Here is a 15330-nt window from a genome sequence, read left to right on the forward strand (position 1 = left end):
CTCATCGAGGGACTGAGGGGAGAGAAGCAGCCCTACTCTCTGAGTTGCAAGGTCCAGCTTCTTAGGCTACTGGACACCATTAGCTCCAGTGGGATTGGTACGCAGGATCTCACCCTCGCCGTCCGTCCCAGAGCCGCGCCTCCGTCCCCCTTGCAGAGCCGGAAGATAGAAGCCGGGTGAGTATGAGAAGAAAAGAAGACTTCAGAGGCGGCAGAAGACTTCATGATCTTCACTGAAGTAACGCACAGCACTGCAGCTGTGCGCCATTGCTCCCATACACCTCACACACTCCGGTCACTGTAAGGGTGCAGGGCGCAGGGGGGGGGGGGGGCACCCTGGGCAGCAATATAAACCTCTTTTTGGCAAAAATATAACACATATACAGCGGGGCACTGTATATATGTATGAGCCCCCGCCAATTTTACAGTTTAAGCGGGACAGAAGCCTGCCGCCGAGGGTGCGGGGCTTCTCCCTCAGCACTCACCAGCGCCATTTTTTCTTTACAGCACCGCTGAGAGGAAGCTCCCCGGACTCTCCCCTGCTTATACCACGGTAGACAAGAGAGTTGAAAAGAGGGGGGGGGGGGCACATAATTTGGCGCAAATTACATACAGCAGTACTACTGGGCAAACATTAAGTTACTGTGTATTCCTGGGTTATATAGCGCTGGGGTGTGTGCTGGCATACTCTCTCTCTGTCTCTCTAAAGGGCCTTGTGGGGAAACTGTCTTCAGAAAAAGCATTCCCTGTGTGTGTGGTGTGTCGGTACACGTGTGTCGACATGTCTGAGGAAGAAGGCTATATTAGAGAGGAGCAGGAGCAAATGAATGTGGTGTCTCCGCTGACAGCTGATTGGATGGATATGTGGAATGTTTTAAATGCTAGTGTAAACTCATTGCACAAAAGATTAGACAAGGCTGAAGCTTTGGGACAGTCAGGGTCTCAACCCATGCCTGATCCTATGTTGCAGGGACTGTCAGGGTCTCATAAGCGCCCACTATCCCAGATTGTTGACACAGATACAGACACGGATTCTGACTCCAGTGTCGATTACGATGATGCAAAGTTACAGCCAAAATTGGCAAAATCCATTCGATATATGATTATGGCAATAAAAGATGTTTTGCACATCAGAGAGGAACCCCCTGTCCCTGACAAGAGGGTACATATGTACAAGGTGAAAAAGCCTGAGGTAACCTTTGAGGGGGTCACACGAGCTGAACGAGTTATGTGAAAAAGCTTGGGAATCTCCAGATAAAAGACTGCAGATTTCCAAAAGGATTCTTATGGCGTATCCTTTCCCATCAATGGATAGGTTACGATGGGAATCCTCCCCTAGGGTGGACAAAGCATTAACACGCTTATCCAAGAAGGTAGCCCTCCCGTCCCAGTATACGGCTACCCTCAAAGAGTCTGCTGACCGCAAACAGGAGATTTCCCTGAAGTCCATTTATACACATTCAGGTACCTTACTCAGACCGGCAATTGCGTCGGCCTGGGTGTGTAGTGCTGTAGCGGCATGGACGGATACCTTATCTGAGGGGATGGATACCCTAGATAAGGATACTATTTTATTGACCCTGGGGCATATAAGAGATGCTGTCCTATATATGTGTGTATGCAAACTACAGGTGGTGCTGCAGGGCTCACACCCTTTTACTTGTCTTGTAGAGCAACTCTGGAGCTGTTTCTGGGTCCAGCTGCTGCAAGAAATCAGCTTGAATGCTTCAGGGGCTGGGGCATGGCCAACATGAGCCCACACTGATGGGGGGTGGGGGTGTATAAAGCGATTTAGGGGTCATCCAAGCGCAACCCCACAAAGGCCGCCATGCCCTGCGTGACCCTTTTCTCTTTTCATATGCAGACGAGGGTTGCAGCCAACTATGCCCACTGCTTGGATGACATCACTATATGCAAATCCATCTGCTGCAGGCCTTCCCCCAGGAATGCTTGCAGTAGTTGTTGCATTTGGTTTGTTGTTTGGGGGTGCTTCAGTATTAGGCAACCTTCTGCCCTCCCACATTCGTCTGAAAATGTGTTCTCCCTGCAGTTGTTGTTCCCAGATGAGAGTTCCCTTGTGCTTCCTCAGTTGAATCTCCTTAACTTGACAGGGGTGTGCCCGAGCAGCCGCCCTCCACAGCCCTATCCCAACACATACTTATCTTGCATATGAGATCTCTTGATCATGAAGATAGTTCTCACAGGGTGAGGTTCATCCATTACATTTTAAAGTAGGAAGGTACAAATTACATATTTAAATTACATATATGTGCTGGATTCAAATGTTTTCCCCCCTTCCTTTCTCAATTGTGCCCATCAGCAGCTATTCTAATGTTGCTGCCAATGGGTGTGACGCATTCATTTCTTCTGTGGGGTACACTGGACTCCACAAGGATTCACATTGTATATGTACACCAGAGTAGGATCTTGATCTGAGGCACCAACAGGCTCAAAGCTTTTGACTGTTCCCAAGATGCTCAGCGCCCCCTCCTCTATAACCTCGCTTCCATGAACAGGGAGCTCAGTTTGTAGTTGGTGCCTTCAGTAGCAGGCCACTTAACAGGGGGCTGCCTCAGGCAGCCTATTCTTAGCTATTAATTTTGGCAAGAAAAGAAGAACTTTTTTTATAAGAATCTACAAGGGCTGCAGCAGGCTAGGTCTAATAGACCTCTTTACTGCAGCTCCATCACTCCCAGTGGCGCAGTATACTCCCGTGCCCCGGTTGCTGGGTCACTGCAGCGGAGGCTCCGGTTTCTTCCTAAGGTCAGTCACACACACACCGCCCTCCGGGATCACGAGGCCGCTGATGGGGGCGGGCCGTGTGCGCACTGGCGTGGACACTGATTACTGGGCAGCCGCTCCACTAGCCACCAGGGACAGTTAAGGAGCACAGCTCTGGGGGTTTTTCTCCTATATTAACCCCATTTTGTACTACCCGCAGTGCATTGTGATAGGTAATGGGGCCTGATTCAGGTTGGATCGCAATCCAACTGCAAAAACTGCTAAGAGCATACGCCTGCATTTTCTGCGGCACCCCGCAGATAATGCGATCACCTCTGCCTGTGAATCGGTGAAGGGGGGGGGGGGGAGGGGGGTCAACAACACTCCATTTCCAAGTCGGAGATGGAACGGTGCGGGGGCACGGTTTCAAAATGGGGTCGGCAACGGAGAAACAGGAGGCGTGGTCAGAGCAGCTGCATGACATCACATTGGCCGGACTCTGCCAGTGGAGCCCCAGCGTCATGAGGTAGATTTTGTAGAGGCCGGGGAGGACTTCTGTTCCTGGGAAAAAGCTGTGTTGTGCAGCTTTATTCCTCTGCCCCTACCTCTGGCAAGAAAGGACGCACCTCGCACTTTCTTGTTTCTTTGTGACTGAAAGGACTGCATTTGATAATGCGGAGCTTTCTTATGCTGTGAGGGAACATAAGGTAAAAAATTTGATTTTCCAACTGTAGCTGTGCGTGTTAATGCTTTGTCCATCCTACGTGAGGATTTCCATCGTAACCTATCCGTTGATGGAATAGGATACGCCATAAGAATCCTTTTGGAAATCTGCAGTCTTTTATCTGGAGATTCCCAAGCTTTTTCACATAACTCGTTCAGCTCGTGTGACCCCCTCAAAGGTTACCTCAGGCTTCTTTCCCTTGTACATATGTACCCTCTTGTCAGGGACAGGGGGTTCCTCTGTGATGTGCAAAACATCTTTTATTGCCATAATCATATATCGAATGGATTTTGCCAATTTTGGCTGTAACTTTGCATCATCGTAATCGACACTGGAGTCAGAATCCGTGTCGGTATCTGTGTCAACAATCTGGGATAGTGGGCGCTTATGAGACCCTGACAGTCCCTGCAACATAGGATCAGGCATGGGTTGAGTCCCTGACTGTCCCAAAGCTTCAGCCTTGTCTAATCTTTTGTACAATGAGTTTACACTAGCATTTAAAACATTCCACATATCCATCCAATCAGGTGTCAGCGGAGACACCACATTCATTTGCTCCTGCTCCTCTCTAATATAGCCTTCTTCCTCAGACATGTCGACACACGTGTACCGACACACCACACACACAGGGAATACTTTTTCTGAAGACAGTTTCCCCACAAGGCCCTTTGGAGAGACAGAGAGAGAGTATGCCAGCACACTCCCCAGCGCTATATAACCCAGGAATAACACAGTAACTTAATGTTTGTCCAGTAGCGCTGCTGTATGTAATTTGCGCCGAATTATGTGCCCCCCCTCTCTTTTCAACCCTCATCTCTACCGTGGTATAAGCAGGGGAGAGTCCGGGGAGCTTCCTCTCAGCGGTGCTGTGGAGAAAAAATGGCGCTGGTGAGTGCTGAGGGAGAAGCCCCGCCCCCTCGGCGGCGGGCTTCTGTCCCGCTTAAACTGTAAAATTGGTGGGGGCTCATACATATATACAGTGCCCAGCTGTATATATGTTATATTTTTGCCAAAAAGAGGTTTATATTGCTGCCCAGGGCACCCCCCCTGCGCCCTGCACCCTTACAGTGACCGGAGTATGTGAGGTGTATGGGAGCAATGGCGCACAGCTGCAGTGCTGTACGCTACCTCAGTGAAGATCATGAACTCTGTGGAGCCCGTCTATCCCCATGGTCCTTACGGAGTCCCCAGCATCCTCTAGGACGTTAGAGAAACTAGGATTTTAATACCTACCGGTAAATCCTTTTCTCTTAGTCTGTTGAGGATGCTGGGCACCCGTCCCAGTGTGTACTGTGTCTGCAGTTATTAAATGGCCCTTAACTCCAGAACATTTATGTGGAGACAACTTTCCTGACTTGACCATCTTCCTTGGACATTTTCCCCCTGTGTGACTGCTCCCCAGCCTCGGAGGATTGCATCTATGGTCCCTAGGATCCAGTCCTGGATCCCGAACCATCGCCCCTCTAGGAGGTGAGAACTGTGCAGCCACCAATGGAGTGAGATTCTGGTCTTGGAAGACAGGATTATCCTCCGGTGCATGTGTAGGTGGGATCCGGACCAATTGTCCAACAGGTCCCACTGGAACACTCTGGCATGGAACCTGCCAAACTGAATGGCCTCGTAGGCCACAACCATCTTCCCCAGCAACTGAATGCATTGATGGATTAACACTCTTGCTGGTTTCAGAATTTGTTTGACCAGACTCTGGATCTCCATAGCCTTTCCACTGGAAGAAAACCTCTTCTGTGTCCAGTATGTGTTATGATTCCAGCACTCTGGTCAGAGAAGATCTTATGGCAAGGACCGGAGCACTGGAACGGAATGCTGGGGAAGGGAACAGGACAGGAAAATAGCCCCTGGCGCCCTAACTCTGTTGTCTCACCCGTGTTGTCAGAAATCCCCTGCGAGACTATGGTTTCTTGAGCCCTTGGCAGCAGCGTTTGAAGGGCGGATTATGTCTGCCCAACTTCGATGCCCCCCGGTCTTAATGAGAGACAAAGGGAAACCCGAGACAGGGTGATAACAAGAGGCCCTCTAACTAAACAACCAGGCCAGGGGATAAGCAAACTCAAAACTATAATATGTGCGGAGAAACCGCCAGGAAAAAGGACAACCAAAATATCCACTTGTCCAATTCTCCTACCCGGCACCGCCGAGTACCAGAGAGGACTTGTGGAAGCGGAACCCTCCGCAAATGCTCCAAACACAAAATATAAAAGGTAAAGCGGCTGAGCCGCAACACACGGCAGAGCCGCAACTCACGAACACCACTGGATATAAAACGGTGATCAGTCAGGACTCCAGGGAACCAAACGACCTCTTGGGATGAGATGACAACTCCCGAATACCGGACTTCTGCGGACTGGAATGACCGGATACAGCAGGACTGGAAACAGACTCTCAGCAAACAAAGGCAGCATGCAGGAAGCTATTACCGGCATCTGTGAGAAGCCCTGGGAGTGTATTTAACAAGGAGTACTCCAATCAGCTGCTAATGGCTGATTAGAATAAATGCCGTGCAGCTGCCTTGCTGCACGGCCAGAGAGCAGGTGAATATCTTAATTTCCTAAAGCCTAGCAACGGGGAACGCGGTCCGCCAGTGGCGTCCCCGTTGCTAGGGTCCGTGCGGCTCAGCGCGCCCGGCGTCTAGCGTTGCTAGGGAGCCGGCGGCTGTACGTGCACGGCATCTCTAGTTGCTAGGCGCCGGGCTGCGCAGACCATCAAGCGGACCCCGGCGCCTAACAGTACCCCCCCCTTGAGGAGGGGTCAAGGAACCCCTAAAGCCAGGTTTCTGAGGAAATTCCCGAAAAAATGCCCTCTTGAGCCTCGGGGCATGAAGATCCTTATCCAGGACCCAAGACCTTTCCTCCGGACCATAGCCTTTCCAGTGAACCAGAAAATACAGCCGATCCCGGGGGACAATTTGGAATCGAGAACCTTCTCTACCAAGAACTCCTGTTGTCCCTGTACATCCACTGGAGATCTACCCTGAGAGATCTTCCGAGGAAATCTACTGGAAGAAACGTATTGTTTCAACAGGGAACAATGAAACGTATTTCCAATCCTGAGAGATCTTGGTAAACGTAACCGAAAGGCAACTGGGTTGACTCTTTTAATAATAAGAAATGGCCCAATAAATTTGGGTCCCAGTCTAGCTGAGGATTGTCGAAGCCTGATGTTGCGAGTCGACAACCACACCCTATCTCCCACCTTAAAAGTGCAAGGACGTCGGAGCCTGTCAGAAAATTTCTTCTCTCGAAAGGCCGCTTTTCTGAGAGCAAGGTGCACCTTTTTCCAAATGGCTCTGAGATGGGAGGTTAAGGTAAGCGAGGAGACTGAGGAATGATGAAAAAAAGAATTAGCTCTGGGGTGAAAACCAAAAACTGAAAAGAATGGAGACTCTTTAGTGGAGGAATGACAAGAATTATTGTAAGCAAATTCAGCCAACGTAAGAAACTCGGACCAATCATTCTGGAGTTTGGCTGAATACAAGCGCAAATATTGTTTCAATGATTGGTTAACTCGTTCGGTTTGCCCGTTGGATTGTGGGTGGTAACCGGATGTTAACGACAATTTCATCTTCAATGAGGCACAAAAACATTTCCAGAATTGTGCGATGAATTGTGGACCCCGATCAGAAACAATATCAGTAGGCAACCCATGAAGCCTGAATACATGGCGGAGAAACAAAACTGCCAACCCTTGGGCAGAAGGCAATCGGGGAAGAGCAATAAAATGAGCCATTTTACTAAAACGGTCCACTACCACCCATATGACTCGGAATCCGGCTGAAAGGGGAAGGTCAACCACAAAATCCATGGAAATATGCGACCACGGCCTGAGAGGAACATTTAAGGGCATAAGTTGCCCGATGGGCAAGGAACGGGGAACCTTATGCTGTGCACAAACCTGACATGAATAAACAAATTCCTTGACGTCTTTAGAAAGACTAGGCCACCATACTGAGCGAGAGACTAACTCCAATGTCTTAGAGACTCCTGGATGCCCTGAAACTTTGTTATCATGGAATTCCGTTAAAACAGTAACTCTCAAAAACTCAGGGACGTAAAGACGACCAGCAGGAGTAATTCTAGGAGCTTGGTGTTGAAGCTGTTTTAACTGGGTAAATAAATCTTGTGTGAGGCCCGCCCAGATGACCGAAGATGGAAGTATGGGGGTAACAGGATTGTTATTGTGAACCGGAAGAAAGCTATGTGACAGGGCATCAGCCTTAGTATTCTTGGAACCAGGCCTGAAAGTGATTATAAATTTGAAACGCGTAAAAAATAATGCCCAACGTGCCTGCCGGGCATTAAGCCGCTTAGCCGATTCAATGTATTGCAGGTTCTTATGGTCAGTCAATACCGAAATAGTATGTTTTGCTCCCTCCAGCCAATGCCTCCACTCCTCGAAAGCCCATTTTACCGCCAGTAACTCCCGATTACCAACGTCATAGTTGGATTCAGCGGAGGAGAATTTCCTGGACATAAAGGCACAAGGATGTAACTCCAGAGACTCCGGATCCTTTTGAGAAAGGATAGCCCCCACTCCAACCTCCGAGGCATCAACCTCCACCACAAAGGGCAATTCCGGATTAGGATGTCTGAGGACTGGAGCCGAAACAAAGGCTTGTTTCAAGGCCCGGAAGGACAACTCAGCTTCACGCGACCAGTTGGTAGGATCTGCTCCTTTCTTTGTCAGAGCTACAATGGGAGCAACCAGGTCAGAAAAAGAATGAATGAACCTCCTATAATAATTTGCAAACCCTAAAAAACGCTTAATTGCTTTTAAATTGGTGGGTTGCGCCCAACTAAGGATGGCCTGGAGTGTCTTTGGTTCCATGGAAAATCCCTGAGGGGAAATTATGTACCCTAAAAAAGATACTTCCGTGACATGAAACTCACACTTCTCCAGCTTGGCATATAAATGATTCTCACATAACTTTTGAAGAACCAGACGCACCTGGGTAACATGTTGTTCCATTGATTTAGAAAAAATCAGGATGTCGTCTAAGTAAACGACCACGAATTTCCCTAGGAAGTCACGGAGCACATCGTTAATGAGGTCTTGAAAAACTGCCGGAGCATTGGACAGGCCGAACGGAATCACCAGGTATTCGTAGTAACCCGACTGAGTACTGAAGGCCGCTTTCCACTCATCTCCAGATTTAATTCGGATGAGGTTGTACACTCCTCTAAGGTCAATTTTAGAAAAAATCACAGCAGAACGTAACTGATCAAAGAGTACAGAAATCAACGGCAAAGGATAGGTGTTTTTAACTGAGATCTTATTCAGGGCTCTAAAATCAATGCAAGGTCTAAGCGAGCCATCCTTTTTCTCCACAAAGAAGAAGCCTGCACTTAAAGGAGATTTTGATGGTCTAATAAATCCTTTCTCAAGGCTCTCCTTTACATAATCATTCATAGCTGCAGTTTCTGGCCCGGATAATGCATATAATCTTCCCTTTGGCAATGCGGCACCAGGAATTAACTCAATAGCACAATCATAAGGCCGATGGGGAGGCAGAATGTCCGCATTGCCTTTGGAGAAAACATCAGCAAACTCCTGGTATTCCACCGGAATGAGTTCTGGAATGATAGCTGCTACTCTGACTGGAAACGTGATACATTCCTTATCACAAAAAGTACCCCAATGTGAAATCTCCCCCGACCGCCAATCAATGGTGGGATTATGAAAGGCCAGCCAAGGGTGACCCAGAACAACTGGAACTGCTGGGCAATGTGTAAGAAAGAACTCGATTTTCTCGGAATGTAGAGCTCCTACTGTAAGTAGTACAGGGGGTGTACGGAGAGAAATAATCCCATTAGACAGCGGACTCCCATCTAAGCCATGCATGGTGACACACCTACCCAAAGGTAACTGAGGAATGCCTAAGGCCTTAGCCCAAGTTAAATCCATAAAGTTTCCTGCAGCTCCACTGTCAACAAAAGCCGACACCGAAGAACTGAGGCTGCCAAAGGAAACTTTAACTGGGACTAAAAGGGAGTTATTCGAGGAGATAAGCTGCAGACCTAGGTGAACCCCCTCACAATTCACCTGGTCAAAGCGTTTCCCGACTTGTTCGGACAATTACGAGCAAAATGTCCCTTACCCCCACAGTACAGACAAAGACCAGAATTTTGCCTTCTGGCTCTTTCTTCAGGAGACAGCCGGGAGAGACCCATCTGCATGGTCTCCTCTACGTCTTCAGGAATGGAATATACACACGGACTTGACCTTACAGGTGCTCCTTTTTCAGCCCTCCGCTCTCTGAGACGACGATCAATCTTAATAGAAAGCTCCATGAGTTTATCGAGAGTCTCAGGAGCGGGGTACTGAAGGAGACTGTCTTTTATAGACTCTGATAAGCCGAGGCGAAACTGACTGCGCAGGGCTGGGTCATTCCAGCCACAGTCGTTCGACCAACGGCGAAACTCCGTACAATAAACCTCTGCAGGATTTCTACCCTGTCTGAGAGCGCGCAACTGACTTTCAGCGGACGCCTCTCTATCAGGGTCATCATACAAGAGCCCTAAAGACTCAAAAAAAGCGTCAACTGACAACAATGCCGGATCCTCTGCTCTTAAACCAAATGCCCAGGTCTGAGGATCCCCCTGGAGCAAAGAAATAATAAACCCGACCCGCTGAGATTCAGTACCCGAGGAAGTCGGTCTTAAACGAAAATAAAGTTTACAGGATTCTTTAAAATTAAAAAACTCTTTTCTATCACCAGAAAAACGGTCAGGCAAATGCATCTTTGGTTCAGGGACTACCCTTGGGGAAGCTCGCAAAAGATCTTCCTGCGACTTCACCCGAAGAGAAAGATCCTGAACCATCTGAGTAAGTTCTTGAATCTGGCTGACTAAGAGCTGACCAGGATTTGGCCCTAAACCTGTTGGATTCATGAGGCCGATAAACTCTCACAAAACTGAATGAGAAAAAATTAAACCCCGTTTAATTTTAAGTTTTGGTATGGCCGGTAATAATGTTATGATTCCAGCACTCTGGTCAGAAAAAATCTTATGGCAAGGACTGGAGCACTGGAACGGAATGCTGGGGAAGGGAGCAGGACAGGAAAATAGCCCCTGGCGCCCTAACTCTGTTGTCTCACCCGTGTTGTCAGAAATCCCCTGCGAGACTATGGTTTCTTGAGCCCTTGGCAGCCGCGTTTGAAGGGCGGATTATGTCTGCCCAACTTCGATGCCCCCCGGTCTTAATGAGAGACAAAGGGAAACCCGAGACAGGGTGATAACAAGAGGCCCTCTAACTAAACAACCAGGCCAGGGGCTAAGCAAACTCAAAACTATAATATGTGCGGAGAAACCGCCAGGAAAAAGGACAACCAAAATATCCACTTGTCCAATTCTCCTACCCGGCACCGCCAAGTACCAGAGAGGACTTGTGGAAGCGGAACCCTCCGCAAATGCTCCAAACACAAAATATAAAAGGTAAAGCGGCTGAGCCGCAACACACGGCAGAGCCGCAACTCACGAACACCACTGGATATAAAACGGTGATCAGTCAGGACTCCAGGGAACCAAACGACCTCTTGGGATGAGATGACAACTCCCGAATACCGGACTTCTGCGGACTGGAATGACCGGATACAGCAGGACTGGAAACAGACTCTCAGCAAACAAAGGCAGCATGCAGGAAGCTATTACCGGCGTCTGTGAGAAGCCCTGGGAGTGTATTTAACAAGGAGTCCTCCAATCAGCTGCTAAAGGCTGATTAGAATAAATGCCGTGCAGCTGCCTTGCTGCACGGCCAGAGAGCAGGTGAATATCTTAATTTCCTAAAGCCTAGCAACGGGGAACGCGGTCCGCCAGTGGCGTCCCCGTTGCTAGGGTCCGTGCGGCTCAGCGCGCCCGGCGTCTAGCGTTGCTAGGGAGCCGGCGGCTGTACGTGCACGGCGTCTCTAGTTGCTAGGCGCCGGGCTGCGCAGACCATCAAGCGGACCCCGGCGCCTAACAGTATGACTCCCAAAAACAACAACCGCGTCATTGGGACCAACTGCGATTTTGGCAAGTTTAGGAGCCAACCATGTTGTTGAAGAACTGTCAGGGAGAGTAGATGTTTTGCACCAACTGGTCCCTGGATCTCGCCTTTATCAGGAGATCATCCAAGTACGGGATAATTGTGACTCCTTGCTTGCGAAGGAGAACCATCATTTCCGCCATCACCCTGGTGAAAATCCTCGGAGCCGTGGACAGACCAAACGGCAATGTCTGAAATTGGTAATGACAATCCTGAATTGCAAACCTTAGGTAGCTTGAGGCAGTGGCTAAATGGGAACATGTAAGTAGGCATCCTTTATGTCTACCAAAACCATGAAATCTCCGTCCTCCGGACTGGAGATCACTGCCCTGAGAAATTCCATCTTGAAATTGAATTTCTTTAGGAAGAAATTGAGGGATTTCAGATTTAAGATTGGTCTGACTGAGCCGTCCGGCTTCGGGACCACGAAGAGGCTTGAATAAAAACATTCTCCCTGCTGACTAAGGCCAATTTGAACAATCGGTGAGGGGGAACGTCTTGAAACCCCAGTTTGTACCCTTGGGACACTATTTGTAAAACCCACGAGTCCAGGTCCGAATGAATCCAGAACTGACTGAAGAGTTTTAGACGTGCCCCCACTGGTGTGGGCTCCTGCAAGAAAGCCCCAGTGTCATGCAGTGGATTTGGCAGAAGCAGAGGACAATCTCTGGTCCTGCGATCTTGAAGAGGCTACAGACCTCTTCCTTTTCCTTCCTCTACCTGCAAAGAAAGGGGAATCTTAACTTCTTGCATATCTATTGGGCCAAAATGACTGCGGTAGATAATGATGCGTCTTCATCCGTTGAGAGGGAACATAGGGCAAGAAGGTTGACTTACCATTGAAATGAGGATGCATCTTGCTGCCTTTCCAATGAAGCAAGTTTAATTTAGTAATAGGTGAAAAACCATCCTTACAAAGGTGTTAATCAGAGACTTGGCTTTGTGGACACTTTTCAGAGAACAAATTTGTTAGCATAAAAATAAAGCCAGAAAATGAAGAGCTGTTTAATCACTCAATTGGATTTTTATGCCAGCATATTTTTTTTCTCTGCAACCCACTGCTAAATTGTGCTTCCTAGCTGTTTTTATAAAATCACTGAATCAAATCTAACTCTGATTACATCAGAGAAGGCCAGGTACCCTACACCATAACAGGAGGTTTGAAATTTTGACTTGTCTACTTAAATATCACCAAAATCTGATCACAAGTTTAATTACGTCCCTGGGTGGGATTGAACCACCAACCTTTTGGTTAATAGCCGAACACACTAACCGATTGCGCCACAGAGACACTTTGCAAAAAGTGCATACTGACAAAGGCTAATAGGCATACATCTAGAACGTTTCCTAGAAAAACATTAAAAAATCAATAATCTGGAGAGTTTTTGTAAGATGTTTCTTCCATCAACCAACGAAGAAACACATTGGTACTTTCCCATGATGAGTGAGTGCTTCAGGATCTCTTGCACTTACATGTGCAGCAGAGTACTGCAATGGAAGCATGCTGGACCCATAACCCAGAGGTAGGCAGATTGAAACTATCCTTTGCTATATGCATTTTTTTTGTTAATTTAAGTAATCAAAACTGGGATTGATATTTTTGCTCTTTTATTTTTACTTAAAGTACAATAACTTTTACCATTTTAATTTGTTTTAATAGTATATTGACAGTATAGTTTTCTTTCAAAAATCCACTTAATTTTCTTTACCCTGTTATTAAAATGGTAATTGACAAAAACAAACTACATTGTCACCAGAAGAGCAATACAAAATGTACAAGTGATATATTAAAATCATCTTTCCAGCTTGAATTTCAATGATGCATTGGGGCAACGATTTTGTGAGAAACATCTTCACCCTTAAATAAAGATTTTCGTAATTCCTTACCTGTGTGCTAATTAGATATCACCTTGTTTTCACATTAAACAGACTTCCACATGAGAAAGCAGCAAGGATGCAGTGGCGTTAATGTTTCCTGGTGTCAACCTGTATTATTTCAGTAGACATTGAAATGAGGATGCATCTTGCTGCCTTTCCAATGAAGCAAGTTTAATTTAGTAATCGGTGAAAAACCATCCCTACAAAGGTGTTAATCAGAGACTTGGCTTTGTGGACACTTTTCAGAGAACAAATTTGTTAGCATAAAAATAAAGCAAGAAAATTAAGAGCTGTTTAATCACGCAATTTGATTTTTTTGCCAGCATATTTCTTTTTCTCTGCAACCCACTGCTAAATTGTGCTTCCTAGATGTTTTTATAAAATCACTGAATCAAATCTAACTCTGATTACATCAGAGAAGGCCAGGTACCCTAAACCATTACAGGGGGTATGAAATTTGACTTGTCTACTTAAAGATCACCAAAATCTGATAACAAGGTCAATTACGTCCCTGGGTGGGATTGAACCACCAACCTTTTGGTTAATAGCCGTACATACTAACTGATTGCGCCACAGAGACACTTTGCAAAAGTCCATACTGACAAAGGCTAATAAGCATTCATCTAAAACGTTTCCTAGCAAAACATTAAAAAGTCAATAATCTGGAGAGTTTTTGTAAGATGTTTCTTCCATCAACCAACGAAGAAACACATTGGTACTTTCCCATGATGAGTGAGTGCTTCAGGATCTCTTGCACTTACATGTGCAGCAGAGTACTGCAATGGAAGCATGCTGGGCCCATAACCCAGAGGTAGGCAGATTGAAACTATCCTCTGCTATATGCATTTTTTTTTGTTAATTAAAGTAATCCAAAACTGGGATTGATATTTTGTCTCTTTTATTTTTACTTAAAGTACAATAACTTTTACCATTTTAATTTGTTTTAATAGTATATTGACAGTATTGTTTTCTTTCAAAAATCCACTTAATTTTCTTTACCCTATTAATAAAATGGTAATTGACAAAAACAAACTACATTGTCACCAGAAGAGCAATACAAAATGTACAAGTGATATATTAAATTCATCTTTCCAGCTTGAATTTCAATGATGCATTGGGTCAACAATTTTGTGAGAAACATCTTCACCCTTAAATAAAGATTTTCTTAATTCCTTACCTGTGTGCTAATTAGATATCACCTTGTTTTCACATTAAACAGACTTCCACATGAGAAAGCAGCAAGGATGCAGTGGCGTTAATGTTTCCTGGTGTCAACTTGTATTATTTCAGTAGACATTGAAATGAGGATGCATCTTGCTGCCTTTCCAATGAAGCAAGTTTAATTTAGTAATAGGTGAAAAACCATCCTTACAAAGGTGTTAATCAGAGACTTGGCTTTGTGGACACTTTTCAGAGAACAAATTTGTTAGCATAAAAATAAAGCCAGAAAACGAAGAGCTGTTTAATCACTCAATTGGATTTTTCTGCCAGCATATTTTTTTTCTCTGCAACCCACTGCTAAATTGTGCTTCCTAGCTGTTTTTTATAAAATCACTGAATCAAATCTAATTACATCAGAGAAGGCCAGGTACCCTACACAATAAGAGGGGGTTTGAAATTTTGACTTGTCTACTTAAATATCACCAAAATCTGATCACAAGGTCAATTACGTCCCTGGGTGGGATTGAACCACCAACCTTTTGGTTAATAGCCGAACACACTAACCGATTGCGCCACAGAGACACTTTGCAAAAAGTACATACTGACAAAGGCTAATAAGCATACATCTAGAACGTTTCCTAGAAAAACATTAAAAAATCAATAATCTGGAGAGTTTTTGTAAGATGTTTCTTCCATCAACCAACGAAGAAACACATTGGTACTTTCCCATGATGAGTGAGTGCTTCAGGATCTCTTGCACTTACATGTGCAGCAGAGTACTGCAATGGAAGCATGCTGGACCCATAACCC

Source organism: Pseudophryne corroboree, unplaced genomic scaffold, assembly GCF_028390025.1.
Source record: "Pseudophryne corroboree isolate aPseCor3 unplaced genomic scaffold, aPseCor3.hap2 scaffold_553, whole genome shotgun sequence".
NCBI classification, from domain to species: Eukaryota; Metazoa; Chordata; class Amphibia; order Anura; family Myobatrachidae; genus Pseudophryne; species Pseudophryne corroboree.